The 24,369-nt window shown below is 46.0% G+C and overlaps 11 non-coding genes across 11 annotated transcripts; all 11 read left to right on the plus strand.

The window, feature by feature from the left end:
- Positions 1 to 191: 191 nt before the first annotated feature.
- On the plus strand, positions 192 to 382 carry LOC130312802 (U2 spliceosomal RNA). The gene has a single exon (XR_008860876.1). It is a non-coding gene; the product is annotated as a U2 spliceosomal RNA (small nuclear RNA).
- Positions 383 to 2,481: 2,099 nt separating this feature from the next.
- On the plus strand, positions 2,482 to 2,672 carry LOC130312814 (U2 spliceosomal RNA). The gene has a single exon (XR_008860887.1). It is a non-coding gene; the product is annotated as a U2 spliceosomal RNA (small nuclear RNA).
- Positions 2,673 to 4,757: 2,085 nt separating this feature from the next.
- LOC130312823 (U2 spliceosomal RNA) lies at positions 4,758 to 4,948 on the plus strand. The gene has a single exon (XR_008860895.1). It is a non-coding gene; the product is annotated as a U2 spliceosomal RNA (small nuclear RNA).
- A 2,087-nt stretch (positions 4,949 to 7,035) lies between these two features.
- Positions 7,036 to 7,226, plus strand: LOC130312824 (U2 spliceosomal RNA). The gene has a single exon (XR_008860896.1). It is a non-coding gene; the product is annotated as a U2 spliceosomal RNA (small nuclear RNA).
- Positions 7,227 to 9,313: 2,087 nt separating this feature from the next.
- On the plus strand, positions 9,314 to 9,504 carry LOC130312792 (U2 spliceosomal RNA). Its single transcript, XR_008860866.1, has one exon. It is a non-coding gene; the product is annotated as a U2 spliceosomal RNA (small nuclear RNA).
- Positions 9,505 to 11,568: 2,064 nt separating this feature from the next.
- On the plus strand, positions 11,569 to 11,759 carry LOC130312791 (U2 spliceosomal RNA). Its single transcript, XR_008860865.1, has one exon. It is a non-coding gene; the product is annotated as a U2 spliceosomal RNA (small nuclear RNA).
- A 2,090-nt stretch (positions 11,760 to 13,849) lies between these two features.
- LOC130312793 (U2 spliceosomal RNA) lies at positions 13,850 to 14,040 on the plus strand. Its single transcript, XR_008860867.1, has one exon. It is a non-coding gene; the product is annotated as a U2 spliceosomal RNA (small nuclear RNA).
- Positions 14,041 to 16,132: 2,092 nt separating this feature from the next.
- Positions 16,133 to 16,323, plus strand: LOC130312794 (U2 spliceosomal RNA). Its single transcript, XR_008860868.1, has one exon. It is a non-coding gene; the product is annotated as a U2 spliceosomal RNA (small nuclear RNA).
- A 2,105-nt stretch (positions 16,324 to 18,428) lies between these two features.
- Positions 18,429 to 18,619, plus strand: LOC130312795 (U2 spliceosomal RNA). Its single transcript, XR_008860869.1, has one exon. It is a non-coding gene; the product is annotated as a U2 spliceosomal RNA (small nuclear RNA).
- Positions 18,620 to 20,716: 2,097 nt separating this feature from the next.
- Positions 20,717 to 20,907, plus strand: LOC130312796 (U2 spliceosomal RNA). Its single transcript, XR_008860870.1, has one exon. It is a non-coding gene; the product is annotated as a U2 spliceosomal RNA (small nuclear RNA).
- Positions 20,908 to 22,984: 2,077 nt separating this feature from the next.
- Positions 22,985 to 23,175, plus strand: LOC130312797 (U2 spliceosomal RNA). Its single transcript, XR_008860871.1, has one exon. It is a non-coding gene; the product is annotated as a U2 spliceosomal RNA (small nuclear RNA).
- Positions 23,176 to 24,369: the final 1,194 nt, after the last annotated feature.

Below are 24,369 nucleotides of genomic sequence, written 5' to 3' on the forward strand. Positions count from 1 at the left end.
GTGGGAGTGCAATGGGCCCCTGTCTTGCTGCTTAGCAATAATGGTATGGGTTTAGGTTCTGCTGTGTGTACTGGTGGTTGACTGCCCCCCAGCCCAGAGTGTGCATGGAAAATTGTCTGGCAGCCTCCCTGACAGCAAGCAGTGATAGTGCCCATGAAGGGGACCTTGTTGGGCCCGCCCCTTTCACGGTTATCGCTTCTCGGCCTTTTGGCTAAGATCAAGTGTAGTATCTGTTCTTATCAGTTTAATATCTGATACGTCCCCTATCTGGGGACCATATATTAAATGGATTTTTGAGAACGGGGGCCGATTTCGAAGCTTGCTTCCGTCGCCCTATGCATTGACCCGATATGGCAGTATCTTCGGGTACAGTGCACCACCCCCTTACAGGGTTAAAAAGAAAGATTCCTACTTTCATTGCTACCTGCTTGCTGGCTAGCCAGCTAGCCAGCCCTGTGGGCCTTGCTGCTGCTGCTGCTGCTGCTGCAGCCAAAAAACAAAAGGTGGTGCTGCTGCTGCTTCTGCTGCTTCTGCTTGTGTCTGGCCGCTGTTGGAGCGTCCAGGCACAGGACTTCTGCTGCTGCTGACTAAATGGCCTCCTTAATTGGATCATTTGAGTAGCCAGCACACCTGTGCAGGTAGGGCATGACATGATAGGCAGCTGCCTTGATAGCGGGTGGGTGCTGAATGTTCCTAATTGACAAAATAAGATTAATGCTTATGAAGAAATATAAAATCTCATCCCTTCCCCAATATCGCGCCACACCCCTACCCCTTAATTCCCTGGTTGAACTTGATGGACATATGTCTTTTTTCGACCGTACTAACTATGTAACTATGTAACATAACATGGGGGGGTCTCCTGGCTGTTCACACAGGTGTGTCATTGCTGTACATTGACCATGCATTGCTTCTGTGGTATTGCAAAGGCAAAGACAAATGCTTCCAGCCATCCATTGCACTAATGGATTGGTCATCAGCTGGCTGTCTATGTCCCGCATCAATATAGACCAAAGTACAGAGGGTTAGGCTATGCTATAGTGCACCTACCTGATGCATCAGAAGGTGCGAGGCCCTTGCTAAATTCTGTGCACAGACTTTGAGATCTATGCTTTAGACTGTATCTAAACCTGCTCCAACATGGACTGACATTCTGGCCTACTTTCAGCCGATGCGACTTGTCTGTCGCTGAACAGTCGCTTTTTATGTATTCAGCACCTATGTATAATGTTGTAAAAATGCTCTAGAAGCTAAAGTCGCAGAAATGTCACACATATTTGGCCTGCAACTTTCTGTGCGACAAATTCAGACAGGAAAAATCAGTATAAATCCTTAGAAAATTATCCCCCAGTGTCTCCATCTGCTGGCGGTATTGAATAAGCATTGCTGCACTGATGGGGTATGCATTAGACGAAAAAAAAGAAGAAAAAGAAGAATAATACGCCCAGAAAAGAGGCGAAAAGGAGAAAAACGTAAAAAAACGTGAAAAAAAAGTAAGAGGAAGAGAAGGGAAAAAAAGGTGGAAATGGGTTTAAAAGTGATTTCGGCGGAGAAATATATATATATATATATATATATATATATATATATATATATATATATATATATACGCGCACACACACACATATATATAAACGTATTCTCCGTTGAGATATTGCAGCCGCTGCTGTGTCCAGGCCCAGGAGCCTTAGCACTGTGCTGTGATGTCACTCAATACCACTGACATCACTAGGTGTAAACAACATCTCTCCTTTGCTGTGTATGTGACTATGGAGCTGTTTGGTGATGTCGTCTATTATGGCCTTCATAGAAGCAACAGGAGATTGTTGCATCCATCTAGAACCCTCAGAACTACAGTGCTATGATGTCACTCACTTCCACAGGCCTTGCAGAGTGTAAACAACAACAACCCAGCTTTGTTGTGTATGTAACCATAGGGATTGTGATGTCACCTAGAACCTTCACAGCAGCGACAGCTTTATGAGGAGCATCAGCACTGCTCTGCCTGAGCAGAACCATCACCGCCATAGGTTGTCAAATAACCCGGATTTAACCCACACAGGTAAGTCCAATGGGGTGCAGGCATGTCCTCTATGCTTACAGCTTCCCGTGGGTGTTGGTTTGATACCGTTTGGGGACAGCCAAGGAGGCATCTGCAGGCAACAAAGGTAGGTGTGTGCTTGTGTGTGTGTTTCCTATGCAGATCCTAAGCCCAGTGTCACATGCAAGTAGGAGGAGTAAGAAGGGTTCCTGGCAAATCCGGGTTATGGATTGCATTTAAAAAGGCCCCGTGGGAGTGCAATGGGCCCCTGTCTTGCTGCTTAGCAATAATGGTATGGGTTTAGGTTCTGCTGTGTGTACTGGTGGTTGACTGCCCCCCAGCCCAGAGTGTGCATGGAAAATTGTCTGGCAGCCTCCCTGACAGCAAGCAGTGATAGTGCCCATGAAGGGGACCTTGTTGGGCCCGCCCCTTTCACGGTTATCGCTTCTCGGCCTTTTGGCTAAGATCAAGTGTAGTATCTGTTCTTATCAGTTTAATATCTGATACGTCCCCTATCTGGGGACCATATATTAAATGGATTTTTGAGAACGGGGGCCGATTTCGAAGCTTGCTTCCGTCGCCCTATGCATTGACCCGATATGGCAGTATCTTCGGGTACAGTGCACCACCCCCTTACAGGGTTAAAAAGAAAGATTCCTACTTTCATTGCTACCTGCTTGCTGGCTAGCCAGCTAGCCAGCCCTGTGGGCCTTGCTGCTGCTGCTGCTGCTGCTGCAGCCAAAAAACAAAAGGTGGTGCTGCTGCTGCTTCTGCTGCTTCTGCTTGTGTCTGGCCGCTGTTGGAGCGTCCAGGCACAGGACTTCTGCTGCTGCTGACTAAATGGCCTCCTTAATTGGATCATTTGAGTAGCCAGCACACCTGTGCAGGTAGGGCATGACATGATAGGCAGCTGCCTTGATAGCGGGTGGGTGCTGAATGTTCCTAATTGACAAAATAAGATTAATGCTTATGAAGAAATATAAAATCTCATCCCTTCCCCAATATCGCGCCACACCCCTACCCCTTAATTCCCTGGTTGAACTTGATGGACATATGTCTTTTTTCGACCGTACTAACTATGTAACTATGTAACATAACATGGGGGGGTCTCCTGGCTGTTCACACAGGTGTGTCATTGCTGTACATTGACCATGCATTGCTTCTGTGGTATTGCAAAGGCAAAGACAAATGCTTCCAGCCATCCATTGCACTAATGGATTGGTCATCAGCTGGCTGTCTATGTCCCGCATCAATATAGACCAAAGTACAGAGGGTTAGGCTATGCTATAGTGCACCTACCTGATGCATCAGAAGGTGCGAGGCCCTTGCTAAATTCTGTGCACAGACTTTGAGATCTATGCTTTAGACTGTATCTAAACCTGCTCCAACATGGACTGACATTCTGGCCTACTTTCAGCCGATGCGACTTGTCTGTCGCTGAACAGTCGCTTTTTATGTATTCAGCACCTATGTATAATGTTGTAAAAATGCTCTAGAAGCTAAAGTCGCAGAAATGTCACACATATTTGGCCTGCAACTTTCTGTGCGACAAATTCAGACAGGAAAAATCAGTATAAATCCTTAGAAAATTATCCCCCAGTGTCTCCATCTGCTGGCGGTATTGAATAAGCATTGCTGCACTGATGGGGTATGCATTAGACGAAAAAAAAGAAGAAAAAGAAGAATAATACGCCCAGAAAAGAGGCGAAAAGGAGAAAAACGTAAAAAAACGTGAAAAAAAAGTAAGAGGAAGAGAAGGGAAAAAAAGGTGGAAATGGGTTTAAAAGTGATTTCGGCGGAGAAATATATATATATATATATATATATATATATATATATATATACGCGCACACACACACATATATATAAACGTATTCTCCGTTGAGATATTGCAGCCGCTGCTGTGTCCAGGCCCAGGAGCCTTAGCACTGTGCTGTGATGTCACTCAATACCACTGACATCACTAGGTGTAAACAACATCTCTCCTTTGCTGTGTATGTGACTATGGAGCTGTTTGGTGATGTCGTCTATTATGGCCTTCATAGAAGCAACAGGAGATTGTTGCATCCATCTAGAACCCTCAGAACTACAGTGCTATGATGTCACTCACTTCCACAGGCCTTGCAGAGTGTAAACAACAACAACCCAGCTTTGTTGTGTATGTAACCATAGGGATTGTGATGTCACCTAGAACCTTCACAGCAGCGACAGCTTTATGAGGAGCATCAGCACTGCTCTGCCTGAGCAGAACCATCACCGCCATAGGTTGTCAAATAACCCGGATTTAACCCACACAGGTAAGTCCAATGGGGTGCAGGCATGTCCTCTATGCTTACAGCTTCCCGTGGGTGTTGGTTTGATACCGTTTGGGGACAGCCAAGGAGGCATCTGCAGGCAACAAAGGTAGGTGTGTGCTTGTGTGTGTGTTTCCTATGCAGATCCTAAGCCCAGTGTCACATGCAAGTAGGAGGAGTAAGAAGGGTTCCTGGCAAATCCGGGTTATGGATTGCATTTAAAAAGGCCCCGTGGGAGTGCAATGGGCCCCTGTCTTGCTGCTTAGCAATAATGGTATGGGTTTAGGTTCTGCTGTGTGTACTGGTGGTTGACTGCCCCCCAGCCCAGAGTGTGCATGGAAAATTGTCTGGCAGCCTCCCTGACAGCAAGCAGTGATAGTGCCCATGAAGGGGACCTTGTTGGGCCCGCCCCTTTCACGGTTATCGCTTCTCGGCCTTTTGGCTAAGATCAAGTGTAGTATCTGTTCTTATCAGTTTAATATCTGATACGTCCCCTATCTGGGGACCATATATTAAATGGATTTTTGAGAACGGGGGCCGATTTCGAAGCTTGCTTCCGTCGCCCTATGCATTGACCCGATATGGCAGTATCTTCGGGTACAGTGCACCACCCCCTTACAGGGTTAAAAAGAAAGATTCCTACTTTCATTGCTACCTGCTTGCTGGCTAGCCAGCTAGCCAGCCCTGTGGGCCTTGCTGCTGCTGCTGCTGCTGCTGCAGCCAAAAAACAAAAGGTGGTGCTGCTGCTGCTTCTGCTGCTTCTGCTTGTGTCTGGCCGCTGTTGGAGCGTCCAGGCACAGGACTTCTGCTGCTGCTGACTAAATGGCCTCCTTAATTGGATCATTTGAGTAGCCAGCACACCTGTGCAGGTAGGGCATGACATGATAGGCAGCTGCCTTGATAGCGGGTGGGTGCTGAATGTTCCTAATTGACAAAATAAGATTAATGCTTATGAAGAAATATAAAATCTCATCCCTTCCCCAATATCGCGCCACACCCCTACCCCTTAATTCCCTGGTTGAACTTGATGGACATATGTCTTTTTTCGACCGTACTAACTATGTAACTATGTAACATAACATGGGGGGGTCTCCTGGCTGTTCACACAGGTGTGTCATTGCTGTACATTGACCATGCATTGCTTCTGTGGTATTGCAAAGGCAAAGACAAATGCTTCCAGCCATCCATTGCACTAATGGATTGGTCATCAGCTGGCTGTCTATGTCCCGCATCAATATAGACCAAAGTACAGAGGGTTAGGCTATGCTATAGTGCACCTACCTGATGCATCAGAAGGTGCGAGGCCCTTGCTAAATTCTGTGCACAGACTTTGAGATCTATGCTTTAGACTGTATCTAAACCTGCTCCAACATGGACTGACATTCTGGCCTACTTTCAGCCGATGCGACTTGTCTGTCGCTGAACAGTCGCTTTTTATGTATTCAGCACCTATGTATAATGTTGTAAAAATGCTCTAGAAGCTAAAGTCGCAGAAATGTCACACATATTTGGCCTGCAACTTTCTGTGCGACAAATTCAGACAGGAAAAATCAGTATAAATCCTTAGAAAATTATCCCCCAGTGTCTCCATCTGCTGGCGGTATTGAATAAGCATTGCTGCACTGATGGGGTATGCATTAGACGAAAAAAAAGAAGAAAAAGAAGAATAATACGCCCAGAAAAGAGGCGAAAAGGAGAAAAACGTAAAAAAACGTGAAAAAAAAGTAAGAGGAAGAGAAGGGAAAAAAAGGTGGAAATGGGTTTAAAAGTGATTTCGGCGGAGAAATATATATATATATATATATATATATATATATATATATATATACGCGCACACACACACATATATATAAACGTATTCTCCGTTGAGATATTGCAGCCGCTGCTGTGTCCAGGCCCAGGAGCCTTAGCACTGTGCTGTGATGTCACTCAATACCACTGACATCACTAGGTGTAAACAACATCTCTCCTTTGCTGTGTATGTGACTATGGAGCTGTTTGGTGATGTCGTCTATTATGGCCTTCATAGAAGCAACAGGAGATTGTTGCATCCATCTAGAACCCTCAGAACTACAGTGCTATGATGTCACTCACTTCCACAGGCCTTGCAGAGTGTAAACAACAACAACCCAGCTTTGTTGTGTATGTAACCATAGGGATTGTGATGTCACCTAGAACCTTCACAGCAGCGACAGCTTTATGAGGAGCATCAGCACTGCTCTGCCTGAGCAGAACCATCACCGCCATAGGTTGTCAAATAACCCGGATTTAACCCACACAGGTAAGTCCAATGGGGTGCAGGCATGTCCTCTATGCTTACAGCTTCCCGTGGGTGTTGGTTTGATACCGTTTGGGGACAGCCAAGGAGGCATCTGCAGGCAACAAAGGTAGGTGTGTGCTTGTGTGTGTGTTTCCTATGCAGATCCTAAGCCCAGTGTCACATGCAAGTAGGAGGAGTAAGAAGGGTTCCTGGCAAATCCGGGTTATGGATTGCATTTAAAAAGGCCCCGTGGGAGTGCAATGGGCCCCTGTCTTGCTGCTTAGCAATAATGGTATGGGTTTAGGTTCTGCTGTGTGTACTGGTGGTTGACTGCCCCCCAGCCCAGAGTGTGCATGGAAAATTGTCTGGCAGCCTCCCTGACAGCAAGCAGTGATAGTGCCCATGAAGGGGACCTTGTTGGGCCCGCCCCTTTCACGGTTATCGCTTCTCGGCCTTTTGGCTAAGATCAAGTGTAGTATCTGTTCTTATCAGTTTAATATCTGATACGTCCCCTATCTGGGGACCATATATTAAATGGATTTTTGAGAACGGGGGCCGATTTCGAAGCTTGCTTCCGTCGCCCTATGCATTGACCCGATATGGCAGTATCTTCGGGTACAGTGCACCACCCCCTTACAGGGTTAAAAAGAAAGATTCCTACTTTCATTGCTACCTGCTTGCTGGCTAGCCAGCTAGCCAGCCCTGTGGGCCTTGCTGCTGCTGCTGCTGCTGCTGCAGCCAAAAAACAAAAGGTGGTGCTGCTGCTGCTTCTGCTGCTTCTGCTTGTGTCTGGCCGCTGTTGGAGCGTCCAGGCACAGGACTTCTGCTGCTGCTGACTAAATGGCCTCCTTAATTGGATCATTTGAGTAGCCAGCACACCTGTGCAGGTAGGGCATGACATGATAGGCAGCTGCCTTGATAGCGGGTGGGTGCTGAATGTTCCTAATTGACAAAATAAGATTAATGCTTATGAAGAAATATAAAATCTCATCCCTTCCCCAATATCGCGCCACACCCCTACCCCTTAATTCCCTGGTTGAACTTGATGGACATATGTCTTTTTTCGACCGTACTAACTATGTAACTATGTAACATAACATGGGGGGGTCTCCTGGCTGTTCACACAGGTGTGTCATTGCTGTACATTGACCATGCATTGCTTCTGTGGTATTGCAAAGGCAAAGACAAATGCTTCCAGCCATCCATTGCACTAATGGATTGGTCATCAGCTGGCTGTCTATGTCCCGCATCAATATAGACCAAAGTACAGAGGGTTAGGCTATGCTATAGTGCACCTACCTGATGCATCAGAAGGTGCGAGGCCCTTGCTAAATTCTGTGCACAGACTTTGAGATCTATGCTTTAGACTGTATCTAAACCTGCTCCAACATGGACTGACATTCTGGCCTACTTTCAGCCGATGCGACTTGTCTGTCGCTGAACAGTCGCTTTTTATGTATTCAGCACCTATGTATAATGTTGTAAAAATGCTCTAGAAGCTAAAGTCGCAGAAATGTCACACATATTTGGCCTGCAACTTTCTGTGCGACAAATTCAGACAGGAAAAATCAGTATAAATCCTTAGAAAATTATCCCCCAGTGTCTCCATCTGCTGGCGGTATTGAATAAGCATTGCTGCACTGATGGGGTATGCATTAGACGAAAAAAAAGAAGAAAAAGAAGAATAATACGCCCAGAAAAGAGGCGAAAAGGAGAAAAACGTAAAAAAACGTGAAAAAAAAGTAAGAGGAAGAGAAGGGAAAAAAAGGTGGAAATGGGTTTAAAAGTGATTTCGGCGGAGAAATATATATATATATATATATATATATATATATATATATATATACGCGCACACACACACATATATATAAACGTATTCTCCGTTGAGATATTGCAGCCGCTGCTGTGTCCAGGCCCAGGAGCCTTAGCACTGTGCTGTGATGTCACTCAATACCACTGACATCACTAGGTGTAAACAACATCTCTCCTTTGCTGTGTATGTGACTATGGAGCTGTTTGGTGATGTCGTCTATTATGGCCTTCATAGAAGCAACAGGAGATTGTTGCATCCATCTAGAACCCTCAGAACTACAGTGCTATGATGTCACTCACTTCCACAGGCCTTGCAGAGTGTAAACAACAACAACCCAGCTTTGTTGTGTATGTAACCATAGGGATTGTGATGTCACCTAGAACCTTCACAGCAGCGACAGCTTTATGAGGAGCATCAGCACTGCTCTGCCTGAGCAGAACCATCACCGCCATAGGTTGTCAAATAACCCGGATTTAACCCACACAGGTAAGTCCAATGGGGTGCAGGCATGTCCTCTATGCTTACAGCTTCCCGTGGGTGTTGGTTTGATACCGTTTGGGGACAGCCAAGGAGGCATCTGCAGGCAACAAAGGTAGGTGTGTGCTTGTGTGTGTGTTTCCTATGCAGATCCTAAGCCCAGTGTCACATGCAAGTAGGAGGAGTAAGAAGGGTTCCTGGCAAATCCGGGTTATGGATTGCATTTAAAAAGGCCCCGTGGGAGTGCAATGGGCCCCTGTCTTGCTGCTTAGCAATAATGGTATGGGTTTAGGTTCTGCTGTGTGTACTGGTGGTTGACTGCCCCCCAGCCCAGAGTGTGCATGGAAAATTGTCTGGCAGCCTCCCTGACAGCAAGCAGTGATAGTGCCCATGAAGGGGACCTTGTTGGGCCCGCCCCTTTCACGGTTATCGCTTCTCGGCCTTTTGGCTAAGATCAAGTGTAGTATCTGTTCTTATCAGTTTAATATCTGATACGTCCCCTATCTGGGGACCATATATTAAATGGATTTTTGAGAACGGGGGCCGATTTCGAAGCTTGCTTCCGTCGCCCTATGCATTGACCCGATATGGCAGTATCTTCGGGTACAGTGCACCACCCCCTTACAGGGTTAAAAAGAAAGATTCCTACTTTCATTGCTACCTGCTTGCTGGCTAGCCAGCTAGCCAGCCCTGTGGGCCTTGCTGCTGCTGCTGCTGCTGCTGCAGCCAAAAAACAAAAGGTGGTGCTGCTGCTGCTTCTGCTGCTTCTGCTTGTGTCTGGCCGCTGTTGGAGCGTCCAGGCACAGGACTTCTGCTGCTGCTGACTAAATGGCCTCCTTAATTGGATCATTTGAGTAGCCAGCACACCTGTGCAGGTAGGGCATGACATGATAGGCAGCTGCCTTGATAGCGGGTGGGTGCTGAATGTTCCTAATTGACAAAATAAGATTAATGCTTATGAAGAAATATAAAATCTCATCCCTTCCCCAATATCGCGCCACACCCCTACCCCTTAATTCCCTGGTTGAACTTGATGGACATATGTCTTTTTTCGACCGTACTAACTATGTAACTATGTAACATAACATGGGGGGGTCTCCTGGCTGTTCACACAGGTGTGTCATTGCTGTACATTGACCATGCATTGCTTCTGTGGTATTGCAAAGGCAAAGACAAATGCTTCCAGCCATCCATTGCACTAATGGATTGGTCATCAGCTGGCTGTCTATGTCCCGCATCAATATAGACCAAAGTACAGAGGGTTAGGCTATGCTATAGTGCACCTACCTGATGCATCAGAAGGTGCGAGGCCCTTGCTAAATTCTGTGCACAGACTTTGAGATCTATGCTTTAGACTGTATCTAAACCTGCTCCAACATGGACTGACATTCTGGCCTACTTTCAGCCGATGCGACTTGTCTGTCGCTGAACAGTCGCTTTTTATGTATTCAGCACCTATGTATAATGTTGTAAAAATGCTCTAGAAGCTAAAGTCGCAGAAATGTCACACATATTTGGCCTGCAACTTTCTGTGCGACAAATTCAGACAGGAAAAATCAGTATAAATCCTTAGAAAATTATCCCCCAGTGTCTCCATCTGCTGGCGGTATTGAATAAGCATTGCTGCACTGATGGGGTATGCATTAGACGAAAAAAAAGAAGAAAAAGAAGAATAATACGCCCAGAAAAGAGGCGAAAAGGAGAAAAACGTAAAAAAACGTGAAAAAAAAGTAAGAGGAAGAGAAGGGAAAAAAAGGTGGAAATGGGTTTAAAAGTGATTTCGGCGGAGAAATATATATATATATATATACGCGCACACACACACATATATATAAACGTATTCTCCGTTGAGATATTGCAGCCGCTGCTGTGTCCAGGCCCAGGAGCCTTAGCACTGTGCTGTGATGTCACTCAATACCACTGACATCACTAGGTGTAAACAACATCTCTCCTTTGCTGTGTATGTGACTATGGAGCTGTTTGGTGATGTCGTCTATTATGGCCTTCATAGAAGCAACAGGAGATTGTTGCATCCATCTAGAACCCTCAGAACTACAGTGCTATGATGTCACTCACTTCCACAGGCCTTGCAGAGTGTAAACAACAACAACCCAGCTTTGTTGTGTATGTAACCATAGGGATTTGTGATGTCACCTAGAACCTTCACAGCAGCGACAGCTTTATGAGGAGCATCAGCACTGCTCTGCCTGAGCAGAACCATCACCGCCATAGGTTGTCAAATAACCCGGATTTAACCCACACAGGTAAGTCCAATGGGGTGCAGGCATGTCCTCTATGCTTACAGCTTCCCGTGGGTGTTGGTTTGATACCGTTTGGGGACAGCCAAGGAGGCATCTGCAGGCAACAAAGGTAGGTGTGTGCTTGTGTGTGTGTTTCCTATGCAGATCCTAAGCCCAGTGTCACATGCAAGTAGGAGGAGTAAGAAGGGTTCCTGGCAAATCCGGGTTATGGATTGCATTTAAAAAGGCCCCGTGGGAGTGCAATGGGCCCCTGTCTTGCTGCTTAGCAATAATGGTATGGGTTTAGGTTCTGCTGTGTGTACTGGTGGTTGACTGCCCCCCAGCCCAGAGTGTGCATGGAAAATTGTCTGGCAGCCTCCCTGACAGCAAGCAGTGATAGTGCCCATGAAGGGGACCTTGTTGGGCCCGCCCCTTTCACGGTTATCGCTTCTCGGCCTTTTGGCTAAGATCAAGTGTAGTATCTGTTCTTATCAGTTTAATATCTGATACGTCCCCTATCTGGGGACCATATATTAAATGGATTTTTGAGAACGGGGGCCGATTTTGAAGCTTGCTTCCGTCGCCCTATGCATTGACCCGATATGGCAGTATCTTCGGGTACAGTGCACCACCCCCTTACAGGGTTAAAAAGAAAGATTCCTACTTTCATTGCTACCTGCTTGCTGGCTAGCCAGCTAGCCAGCCCTGTGGGCCTTGCTGCTGCTGCTGCTGCTGCTGCAGCCAAAAAACAAAAGGTGGTGCTGCTGCTGCTTCTGCTGCTTCTGCTTGTGTCTGGCCGCTGTTGGAGCGTCCAGGCACAGGACTTCTGCTGCTGCTGACTAAATGGCCTCCTTAATTGGATCATTTGAGTAGCCAGCACACCTGTGCAGGTAGGGCATGACATGATAGGCAGCTGCCTTGATAGCGGGTGGGTGCTGAATGTTCCTAATTGACAAAATAAGATTAATGCTTATGAAGAAATATAAAATCTCATCCCTTCCCCAATATCGCGCCACACCCCTACCCCTTAATTCCCTGGTTGAACTTGATGGACATATGTCTTTTTTCGATCGTACTAACTATGTAACTATGTAACATAACATGGGGGGGTCTCCTGGCTGTTCACACAGGTGTGTCATTGCTGTACATTGACCATGCATTGCTTCTGTGGTATTGCAAAGGCAAAGACAAATGCTTCCAGCCATCCATTGCACTAATGGATTGGTCATCAGCTGGCTGTCTATGTCCCGCATCAATATAGACCAAAGTACAGAGGGTTAGGCTATGCTATAGTGCACCTACCTGATGCATCAGAAGGTGCGAGGCCCTTGCTAAATTCTGTGCACAGACTTTGAGATCTATGCTTTAGACTGTATCTAAACCTGCTCCAACATGGACTGACATTCTGGCCTACTTTCAGCCGATGCGACTTGTCTGTCGCTGAACAGTCGCTTTTTATGTATTCAGCACCTATGTATAATGTTGTAAAAATGCTCTAGAAGCTAAAGTCGCAGAAATGTCACACATATTTGGCCTGCAACTTTCTGTGCGACAAATTCAGACAGGAAAAATCAGTATAAATCCTTAGAAAATTATCCCCCAGTGTCTCCATCTGCTGGCGGTATTGAATAAGCATTGCTGCACTGATGGGGTATGCATTAGACGAAAAAAAAGAAGAAAAAGAAGAATAATACGCCCAGAAAAGAGGCGAAAAGGAGAAAAACGTAAAAAAACGTAAAAAAAAAAGTAAGAGGAAGAGAAGGGAAAAAAAGGTGGAAATGGGTTTAAAAGTGATTTCGGCGGAGAAATATATATATATATATATATATATATATATATATATATATATATACGCGCACACACACACATATATATAAACGTATTCTCCGTTGAGATATTGCAGCCGCTGCTGTGTCCAGGCCCAGGAGCCTTAGCACTGTGCTGTGATGTCACTCAATACCACTGACATCACTAGGTGTAAACAACATCTCTCCTTTGCTGTGTATGTGACTATGGAGCTGTTTGGTGATGTCGTCTATTATGGCCTTCATAGAAGCAACAGGAGATTGTTGCATCCATCTAGAACCCTCAGAACTACAGTGCTATGATGTCACTCACTTCCACAGGCCTTGCAGAGTGTAAACAACAACAACCCAGCTTTGTTGTGTATGTAACCATAGGGATTGTGATGTCACCTAGAACCTTCACAGCAGCGACAGCTTTATGAGGAGCATCAGCACTGCTCTGCCTGAGCAGAACCATCACCGCCATAGGTTGTCAAATAACCCGGATTTAACCCACACAGGTAAGTCCAATGGGGTGCAGGCATGTCCTCTATGCTTACAGCTTCCCGTGGGTGTTGGTTTGATACCGTTTGGGGACAGCCAAGGAGGCATCTGCAGGCAACAAAGGTAGGTGTGTGCTTGTGTGTGTGTTTCCTATGCAGATCCTAAGCCCAGTGTCACATGCAAGTAGGAGGAGTAAGAAGGGTTCCTGGCAAATCCGGGTTATGGATTGCATTTAAAAAGGCCCCGTGGGAGTGCAATGGGCCCCTGTCTTGCTGCTTAGCAATAATGGTATGGGTTTAGGTTCTGCTGTGTGTACTGGTGGTTGACTGCCCCCCAGCCCAGAGTGTGCATGGAAAATTGTCTGGCAGCCTCCCTGACAGCAAGCAGTGATAGTGCCCATGAAGGGGACCTTGTTGGGCCCGCCCCTTTCACGGTTATCGCTTCTCGGCCTTTTGGCTAAGATCAAGTGTAGTATCTGTTCTTATCAGTTTAATATCTGATACGTCCCCTATCTGGGGACCATATATTAAATGGATTTTTGAGAACGGGGGCCGATTTCGAAGCTTGCTTCCGTCGCCCTATGCATTGACCCGATATGGCAGTATCTTCGGGTACAGTGCACCACCCCCTTACAGGGTTAAAAAGAAAGATTCCTACTTTCATTGCTACCTGCTTGCTGGCTAGCCAGCTAGCCAGCCCTGTGGGCCTTGCTGCTGCTGCTGCTGCTGCTGCAGCCAAAAAACAAAAGGTGGTGCTGCTGCTGCTTCTGCTGCTTCTGCTTGTGTCTGGCCGCTGTTGGAGCGTCCAGGCACAGGACTTCTGCTGCTGCTGACTAAATGGCCTCCTTAATTGGATCATTTGAGTAGCCAGCACACCTGTGCAGGTAGGGCATGACATGATAGGCAGCTGCCTTGATAGCGGGTGGGTGCTGAATGTTCCTAATTGACAAAATAAGATTAATGCTTATGAAGAAATATAAAATCTCATCCCTTCCCCAATATCGCGCCACACCCCTACCCCTTAATTCCCTGGTTGAACTTGATGGACATATGTCTTTTTTCGACCGTACTAACTATGTAACTATGTAACATAACATGGGGGGGTCTCCTGGCTGTTCACACAGGTGTGTCATTGCTGTACATTGACCATGCATTGCTTCTGTGGTATTGCAAAGGCAAAGACAAATGCTTCCAGCCATCCATTGCACTAATGGATTGGTCATCAGCTGGCTGTCTATGTCCCGCATCAATATAGACCAAAGTACAGAGGGTTAGGCTATGCTATAGTGCACCTACCTGATGCATCAGAAGGTGCGAGGCCCTTGCTAAATTCTGTGCACAGACTTTGAGATCTATGCTTTAGACTGTATCTAAACCTGCTCCAACATGGACTGACATTCTGGCCTACTTTCAGCCGATGCGACTTGTCTGTCGCTGAACAGTCGCTTTTTATGTATTCAGCACCTATGTATAATGTTGTAAAAATGCTCTAGAAGCTAAAGTCGCAGAAATGTCACACATATTTGGCCTGCAACTTTCTGTGCGACAAATTCAGACAGGAAAAATCAGTATAAATCCTTAGAAAATTATCCCCCAGTGTCTCCATCTGCTGGCGGTATTGAATAAGCATTGCTGCACTGATGGGGTATGCATTAGACGAAAAAAAAAGAAGAAAAAGAAGAATAATACGCCCAGAAAAGAGGCGAAAAGGAGAAAAACGTAAAAAAACGTGAAAAAAAAGTAAGAGGAAGAGAAGGGAAAAAAAGGTGGAAATGGGTTTAAAAGTGATTTCGGCGGAGAAATATATATATATATATATATATATATATATATATATATATATATATACGCGCACACACACACATATATATAAACGTATTCTCCGTTGAGATATTGCAGCCGCTGCTGTGTCCAGGCCCAGGAGCCTTAGCACTGTGCTGTGATGTCACTCAATACCACTGACATCACTAGGTGTAAACAACATCTCTCCTTTGCTGTGTATGTGACTATGGAGCTGTTTGGTGATGTCGTCTATTATGGCCTTCATAGAAGCAACAGGAGATTGTTGCATCCATCTAGAACCCTCAGAACTACAGTGCTATGATGTCACTCACTTCCACAGGCCTTGCAGAGTGTAAACAACAACAACCCAGCTTTGTTGTGTATGTAACCATAGGGATTGTGATGTCACCTAGAACCTTCACAGCAGCGACAGCTTTATGAGGAGCATCAGCACTGCTCTGCCTGAGCAGAACCATCACCGCCATAGGTTGTCAAATAACCCGGATTTAACCCACACAGGTAAGTCCAATGGGGTGCAGGCATGTCCTCTATGCTTACAGCTTCCCGTGGGTGTTGGTTTGATACCGTTTGGGGACAGCCAAGGAGGCATCTGCAGGCAACAAAGGTAGGTGTGTGCTTGTGTGTGTGTTTCCTATGCAGATCCTAAGCCCAGTGTCACATGCAAGTAGGAGGAGTAAGAAGGGTTCCTGGCAAATCCGGGTTATGGATTGCATTTAAAAAGGCCCCGTGGGAGTGCAATGGGCCCCTGTCTTGCTGCTTAGCAATAATGGTATGGGTTTAGGTTCTGCTGTGTGTACTGGTGGTTGACTGCCCCCCAGCCCAGAGTGTGCATGGAAAATTGTCTGGCAGCCTCCCTGACAGCAAGCAGTGATAGTGCCCATGAAGGGGACCTTGTTGGGCCCGCCCCTTTCACGGTTATCGCTTCTCGGCCTTTTGGCTAAGATCAAGTGTAGTATCTGTTCTTATCAGTTTAATATCTGATACGTCCCCTATCTGGGGACCATATATTAAATGGATTTTTGAGAACGGGGGCCGATTTCGAAGCTTGCTTCCGTCGCCCTATGCATTGACCCGATATGGCAGTATCTTCGGGTACAGTGCACCACCCCCTTACAGGGTTAAAAAGAAAGATTCCTACTTTCATTGCTACCTGCTTGCTGGCTAGCCAGCTAGCCAGCCCTGTGGGCCTTGCTGCTGCTGCTGCTGCTGCTGCAGCCAAAAAACAAAAGGTGGTGCTGCTGCTGCTTCTGCTGCTTCTGCTTGTGTCTGGCCGCTGTTGGAGCGTCCAGGCACAGGACTTCTGCTGCTGCTGACTAAATGGCCTCCTTAATTGGATCATTTGAGTAGCCAGCACACCTGTGCAGGTAGGGCATGACATGATAGGCAGCTGCCTTGATAGCGGGTGGGTGCTGAATGTTCCTAATTGACAAAATAAGATTAATGCTTATGAAGAAATATAAAATCTCATCCCTTCCCCAATATCGCGCCACACCCCTACCCCTTAATTCCCTGGTTGAACTTGATGGACATATGTCTTTTTTCGACCGTACTAACTATGTAACTATGTAACATAACATGGGGGGGTCTCCTGGCTGTTCACACAGGTGTGTCATTGCTGTACATTGACCATGCATTGCTTCTGTGGTATTGCAAAGGCAAAGACAAATGCTTCCAGCCATCCATTGCACTAATGGATTGGTCATCAGCTGGCTGTCTATGTCCCGCATCAATATAGACCAAAGTACAGAGGGTTAGGCTATGCTATTGTGCACCTACCTGATGCATCAGAAGGTGCGAGGCCCTTGCTAAATTCTGTGCACAGACTTTGAGATCTATGCTTTAGACTGTATCTAAACCTGCTCCAACATGGACTGACATTCTGGCCTACTTTCAGCCGATGCGACTTGTCTGTCGCTGAACAGTCGCTTTTTATGTATTCAGCACCTATGTATAATGTTGTAAAAATGCTCTAGAAGCTAAAGTCGCAGAAATGTCACACATATTTGGCCTGCAACTTTCTGTGCGACAAATTCAGACAGGAAAAATCAGTATAAATCCTTAGAAAATTATCCCCCAGTGTCTCCATCTGCTGGCGGTATTGAATAAGCATTGCTGCACTGATGGGGTATGCATTAGACGAAAAAAAAGAAGAAAAAGAAGAATAATACGCCCAGAAAAGAGGCGAAAAGGAGAAAAACGTAAAAAAACGTGAAAAAAAAGTAAGAGGAAGAGAAGGGAAAAAAAGGTGGAAATGGGTTTAAAAGTGATTTCGGCGGAGAAATATATATATATATATATATATATATATATATATATATATATATATATATATATATATATACGCGCACACACACACATATATATAAACGTATCCCCAGTTGAGATATTGCAGCCGCTGCTGTGTCCAGGCCCAGGAGCCTTAGCACTGTGCTGTGATGTCACTCAATACCACTGACATCACTAGGTGTAAACAACATCTCTCCTTTGCTGTGTATGTGACTATGGAGCTGTTTGGTGATGTCGTCTATTATGGCCTTCATAGAAGCAACAGGAGATTGTTGCATCCATCTAGAACCCTCAGAACTACAGTGCTATGATGTCACTCACTTCCACAGGCCTTGCAGAGTGTAAACAACAACAACCCAGCTTTGTTGTGTATGTAACCATAGGGATTGTGATGTCACCTAGAACCTTCACAGCAGCGACAGCTTTATGAGGAGCATCAGCACTGCTCTGCCTGAGCAGAACCATCACCGCCATAGGTTGTCAAATAACCCGGATTTAACCCACACAGGTAAGTCCAATGGGGTGCAGGCATGTCCTCTATGCTTACAGCTTCCCGTGGGTGTTGGTTTGATACCGTTTGGGGACAGCCAAGGAGGCATCTGCAGGCAACAAAGGTAGGTGTGTGCTTGTGTGTGTGTTTCCTATGCAGATCCTAAGCCCAGTGTCACATGCAAGTAGGAGGAGTAAGAAGGGTTCCTGGCAAATCCGGGTTATGGATTGCATTTAAAAAGGCCCCGTGGGAGTGCAATGGGCCCCTGTCTTGCTGCTTAGCAATAATGGTATGGGTTTAGGTTCTGCTGTGTGTACTGGTGGTTGACTGCCCCCCAGCCCAGAGTGTGCATGGAAAATTGTCTGGCAGCCTCCCTGACAGCAAGCAGTGATAGTGCCCATGAAGGGGACCTTGTTGGGCCCGCCCCTTTCACGGTTATCGCTTCTCGGCCTTTTGGCTAAGATCAAGTGTAGTATCTGTTCTTATCAGTTTAATATCTGATACGTCCCCTATCTGGGGACCATATATTAAATGGATTTTTGAGAACGGGGGCCGATTTCGAAGCTTGCTTCCGTCGCCCTATGCATTGACCCGATATGGCAGTATCTTCGGGTACAGTGCACCACCCCCTTACAGGGTTAAAAAGAAAGATTCCTACTTTCATTGCTACCTGCTTGCTGGCTAGCCAGCTAGCCAGCCCTGTGGGCCTTGCTGCTGCTGCTGCTGCTGCTGCAGCCAAAAAACAAAAGGTGGTGCTGCTGCTGCTTCTGCTGCTTCTGCTTGTGTCTGGCCGCTGTTGGAGCGTCCAGGCACAGGACTTCTGCTGCTGCTGACTAAATGGCCTCCTTAATTGGATCATTTGAGTAGCCAGCACACCTGTGCAGGTAGGGCATGACATGATAGGCAGCTGCCTTGATAGCGGGTGGGTGCTGAATGTTCCTAATTGACAAAATAAGATTAATGCTTATGAAGAAATATAAAATCTCATCCCTTCCCCAATATCGCGCCACACCCCTACCCCTTAATTCCCTGGTTGAACTTGATGGACATATGTCTTTTTTCGACCGTACTAACTATGTAACTATGTAACATAACATGGGGGGGTCTCCTGGCTGTTCACACAGGTGTGTCATTGCTGTACATTGACCATGCATTGCTTCTGTGGTATTGCAAAGGCAAAGACAAATGCTTCCAGCCATCCATTGCACTAATGGATTGGTCATCAGCTGGCTGTCTATGTCCCGCATCAATATAGACCAAAGTACAGAGGGTTAGGCTATGCTATAGTGCACCTACCTGATGCATCAGAAGGTGCGAGGCCCTTGCTAAATTCTGTGCACAGACTTTGAGATCTATGCTTTAGACTGTATCTAAACCTGCTCCAACATGGACTGACATTCTGGCCTACTTTCAGCCGATGCGACTTGTCTGTCGCTGAACAGTCGCTTTTTATGTATTCAGCACCTATGTATAATGTTGTAAAAATGCTCTAGAAGCTAAAGTCGCAGAAATGTCACACATATTTGGCCTGCAACTTTCTGTGCGACAAATTCAGACAGGAAAAATCAGTATAAATCCTTAGAAAATTATCCCCCAGTGTCTCCATCTGCTGGCGGTATTGAATAAGCATTGCTGCACTGATGGGGTATGCATTAGACGAAAAAAAAGAAGAAAAAGAAGAATAATACGCCCAGAAAAGAGGCGAAAAGGAGAAAAACGTAAAAAAACGTGAAAAAAAAGTAAGAGGAAGAGAAGGGAAAAAAAGGTGGAAATGGGTTTAAAAGTGATTTCGGCGGAGAAATATATATATATATATATATATATATATATATATATATATATATATATATATACGCGCACACACACACATATATATAAACGTATTCTCCGTTGAGATATTGCAGCCGCTGCTGTGTCCAGGCCCAGGAGCCTTAGCACTGTGCTGTGATGTCACTCAATACCACTGACATCACTAGGTGTAAACAACATCTCTTCTTTGCTGTGTATGTGACTATGGAGCTGTTTGGTGATGTCGTCTATTATGGCCTTCATAGAAGCAACAGGAGATTGTTGCATCCATCTAGAACCCTCAGAACTACAGTGCTATGATGTCACTCACTTCCACAGGCCTTGCAGAGTGTAAACAACAACAACCCAGCTTTGTTGTGTATGTAACCATAGGGATTGTGATGTCACCTAGAACCTTCACAGCAGCGACAGCTTTATGAGGAGCATCAGCACTGCTCTGCCTGAGCAGAACCATCACCGCCATAGGTTGTCAAATAACCCGGATTTAACCCACACAGGTAAGTCCAATGGGGTGCAGGCATGTCCTCTATGCTTACAGCTTCCCGTGGGTGTTGGTTTGATACCGTTTGGGGACAGCCAAGGAGGCATCTGCAGGCAACAAAGGTAGGTGTGTGCTTGTGTGTGTGTTTCCTATGCAGATCCTAAGCCCAGTGTCACATGCAAGTAGGAGGAGTAAGAAGGGTTCCTGGCAAATCCGGGTTATGGATTGCATTTAAAAAGGCCCCGTGGGAGTGCAATGGGCCCCTGTCTTGCTGCTTAGCAATAATGGTATGGGTTTAGGTTCTGCTGTGTGTACTGGTGGTTGACTGCCCCCCAGCCCAGAGTGTGCATGGAAAATTGTCTGGCAGCCTCCCTGACAGCAAGCAGTGATAGTGCCCATGAAGGGGACCTTGTTGGGCCCGCCCCTTTCACGGTTATCGCTTCTCGGCCTTTTGGCTAAGATCAAGTGTAGTATCTGTTCTTATCAGTTTAATATCTGATACGTCCCCTATCTGGGGACCATATATTAAATGGATTTTTGAGAACGGGGGCCGATTTCGAAGCTTGCTTCCGTCGCCCTATGCATTGACCCGATATGGCAGTATCTTCGGGTACAGTGCACCACCCCCTTACAGGGTTAAAAAGAAAGATTCCTACTTTCATTGCTACCTGCTTGCTGGCTAGCCAGCTAGCCAGCCCTGTGGGCCTTGCTGCTGCTGCTGCTGCTGCAGCCAAAAAACAAAAGGTGGTGCTGCTGCTGCTTCTGCTTGTGTCTGGCCGCTGTTGGAGCGTCCAGGCACAGGACTTCTGCTGCTGCTGACTAAATGGCCTCCTTAATTGGATCATTTGAGTAGCCAGCACACCTGTGCAGGTAGGGCATGACATGATAGGCAGCTGCCTTGATAGCGGGTGGGTGCTGAATGTTCCTAATTGACAAAATAAGATTAATGCTTATGAAGAAATATAAAATCTCATCCCTTCCCCAATATCGCGCCACACCCCTACCCCTTAATTCCCTGGTTGAACTTGATGGACATATGTCTTTTTTCGACCGTACTAACTATGTAACTATGTAACATAACATGGGGGGGTCTCCTGGCTGTTCACACAGGTGTGTCATTGCTGTACATTGACCATGCATTGCTTCTGTGGTATTGCAAAGGCAAAGACAAATGCTTCCAGCCATCCATTGCACTAATGGATTGGTCATCAGCTGGCTGTCTATGTCCCGCATCAATATAGACCAAAGTACAGAGGGTTAGGCTATGCTATAGTGCACCTACCTGATGCATCAGAAGGTGCGAGGCCCTTGCTAAATTCTGTGCACAGACTTTGAGATCTATGCTTTAGACTGTATCTAAACCTGCTCCAACATGGACTGACATTCTGGCCTACTTTCAGCCGATGCGACTTGTCTGTCGCTGAACAGTCGCTTTTTATGTATTCAGCACCTATGTATAATGTTGTAAAAATGCTCTAGAAGCTAAAGTCGCAGAAATGTCACACATATTTGGCCTGCAACTTTCTGTGCGACAAATTCAGACAGGAAAAATCAGTATAAATCCTTAGAAAATTATCCCCCAGTGTCTCCATCTGCTGGCGGTATTGAATAAGCATTGCTGCACTGATGGGGTATGCATTAGACGAAAAAAAAGAAGAAAAAGAAGAATAATACGCCCAGAAAAGAGGCGAAAAGGAGAAAAACGTAAAAAAACGTGAAAAAAAAGTAAGAGGAAGAGAAGGGAAAAAAAGGTGGAAATGGGTTTAAAAGTGATTTCGGCGGAGAAATATATATATATATATATATATATATATATATATATACGCGCACACACACACATATATATAAACGTATTCTCCGTTGAGATATTGCAGCCGCTGCTGTGTCCAGGCCCAGGAGCCTTAGCACTGTGCTGTGATGTCACTCAATACCACTGACATCACTAGGTGTAAACAACATCTCTCCTTTGCTGTGTATGTGACTATGGAGCTGTTTGGTGATGTCGTCTATTATGGCCTTCATAGAAGCAACAGGAGATTGTTGCATTGTTGCATCCATCTAGAACCCTCAGAACTACAGTGCTATGATGTCACTCACTTCCACAGGCCTTGCAGAGTGTAAACAACAACAACCCAGCTTTGTCGTGTATGTAACCATAGGGATTGTGATGTCACCTAGAACCTTCACAGCAGCGACAGCTTTATGAGGAGCATCAGCACTGCTCTGCCTGAGCAGAACCATCACCGCCATAGGTTGTCAAATAACCCGGATTTAACCCACACAGGTAAGTCCAATGGGGTGCAGGCATGTCCTCTATGCTTACAGCTTCCCGTGGGTGTTGGTTTGATACCGTTTGGGGACAGCCAAGGAGGCATCTGCAGGCAACAAAGGTAGGTGTGTGCTTGTGTGTGTGTTTCCTATGCAGATCCTAAGCCCAGTGTCACATGCAAGTAGGAGGAGTAAGAAGGGTTCCTGGCAAATCCGGGTTATGGATTGCATTTAAAAAGGCCCCGTGGGAGTGCAATGGGCCCCTGTCTTGCTGCTTAGCAATAATGGTATGGGTTTAGGTTCTGCTGTGTGTACTGGTGGTTGACTGCCCCCCAGCCCAGAGTGTGCATGGAAAATTGTCTGGCAGCCTCCCTGACAGCAAGCAGTGATAGTGCCCATGAAGGGGACCTTGTTGGGCCCGCCCCTTTCACGGTTATCGCTTCTCGGCCTTTTGGCTAAGATCAAGTGTAGTATCTGTTCTTATCAGTTTAATATCTGATACGTCCCCTATCTGGGGACCATATATTAAATGGATTTTTGAGAACGGGGGCCGATTTCGAAGCTTGCTTCCGTCGCCCTATGCATTGACCCGATATGGCAGTATCTTCGGGTACAGTGCACCACCCCCTTACAGGGTTAAAAAGAAAGATTCCTACTTTCATTGCTACCTGCTTGCTGGCTAGCCAGCTAGCCAGCCCTGTGGGCCTTGCTGCTGCTGCTGCTGCTGCTGCAGCCAAAAAACAAAAGGTGGTGCTGCTGCTGCTTCTGCTGCTTCTGCTTGTGTCTGGCCGCTGTTGGAGCGTCCAGGCACAGGACTTCTGCTGCTGCTGACTAAATGGCCTCCTTAATTGGATCATTTGAGTAGCCAGCACACCTGTGCAGGTAGGGCATGACATGATAGGCAGCTGCCTTGATAGCGGGTGGGTGCTGAATGTTCCTAATTGACAAAATAAGATTAATGCTTATGAAGAAATATAAAATCTCATCCCTTCCCCAATATCGCGCCACACCCCTACCCCTTAATTCCCTGGTTGAACTTGATGGACATATGTCTTTTTTCGACCGTACTAACTATGTAACTATGTAACATAACATGGGGGGGTCTCCTGGCTGTTCACACAGGTGTGTCATTGCTGTACATTGACCATGCATTGCTTCTGTGGTATTGCAAAGGCAAAGACAAATGCTTCCAGCCATCCATTGCACTAATGGATTGGTCATCAGCTGGCTGTCTATGTCCCGCATCAATATAGACCAAAGTACAGAGGGTTAGGCTATGCTATAGTGCACCTACCTGATGCATCAGAAGGTGCGAGGCCCTTGCTAAATTCTGTGCACAGACTTTGAGATCTATGCTTTAGACTGTATCTAAACCTGCTCCAACATGGACTGACATTCTGGCCTACTTTCAGCCGATGCGACTTGTCTGTCGCTGAACAGTCGCTTTTTATGTATTCAGCACCTATGTATAATGTTGTAAAAATGCTCTAGAAGCTAAAGTCGCAGAAATGTCACACATATTTGGCCTGCAACTTTCTGTGCGACAAATTCAGACAGGAAAAATCAGTATAAATCCTTAGAAAATTATCCCCCAGTGTCTCCATCTGCTGGCGGTATTGAATAAGCATTGCTGCACTGATGGGGTATGCATTAGACGAAAAAAAAGAAGAAAAAGAAGAATAATACGCCCAGAAAAGAGGCGAAAAGGAGAAAAACGTAAAAAAACGTGAAAAAAAAGTAAGAGGAAGAGAAGGGAAAAAAAGGTGGAAATGGGTTTAAAAGTGATTTCGGCGGAGATATATATATATATATATATATAT

The sequence above is a fragment of the Hyla sarda genome, unplaced genomic scaffold, assembly GCF_029499605.1.
Source record: "Hyla sarda isolate aHylSar1 unplaced genomic scaffold, aHylSar1.hap1 scaffold_1731, whole genome shotgun sequence".
Classification (NCBI taxonomy): Eukaryota; Metazoa; Chordata; class Amphibia; order Anura; family Hylidae; genus Hyla; species Hyla sarda.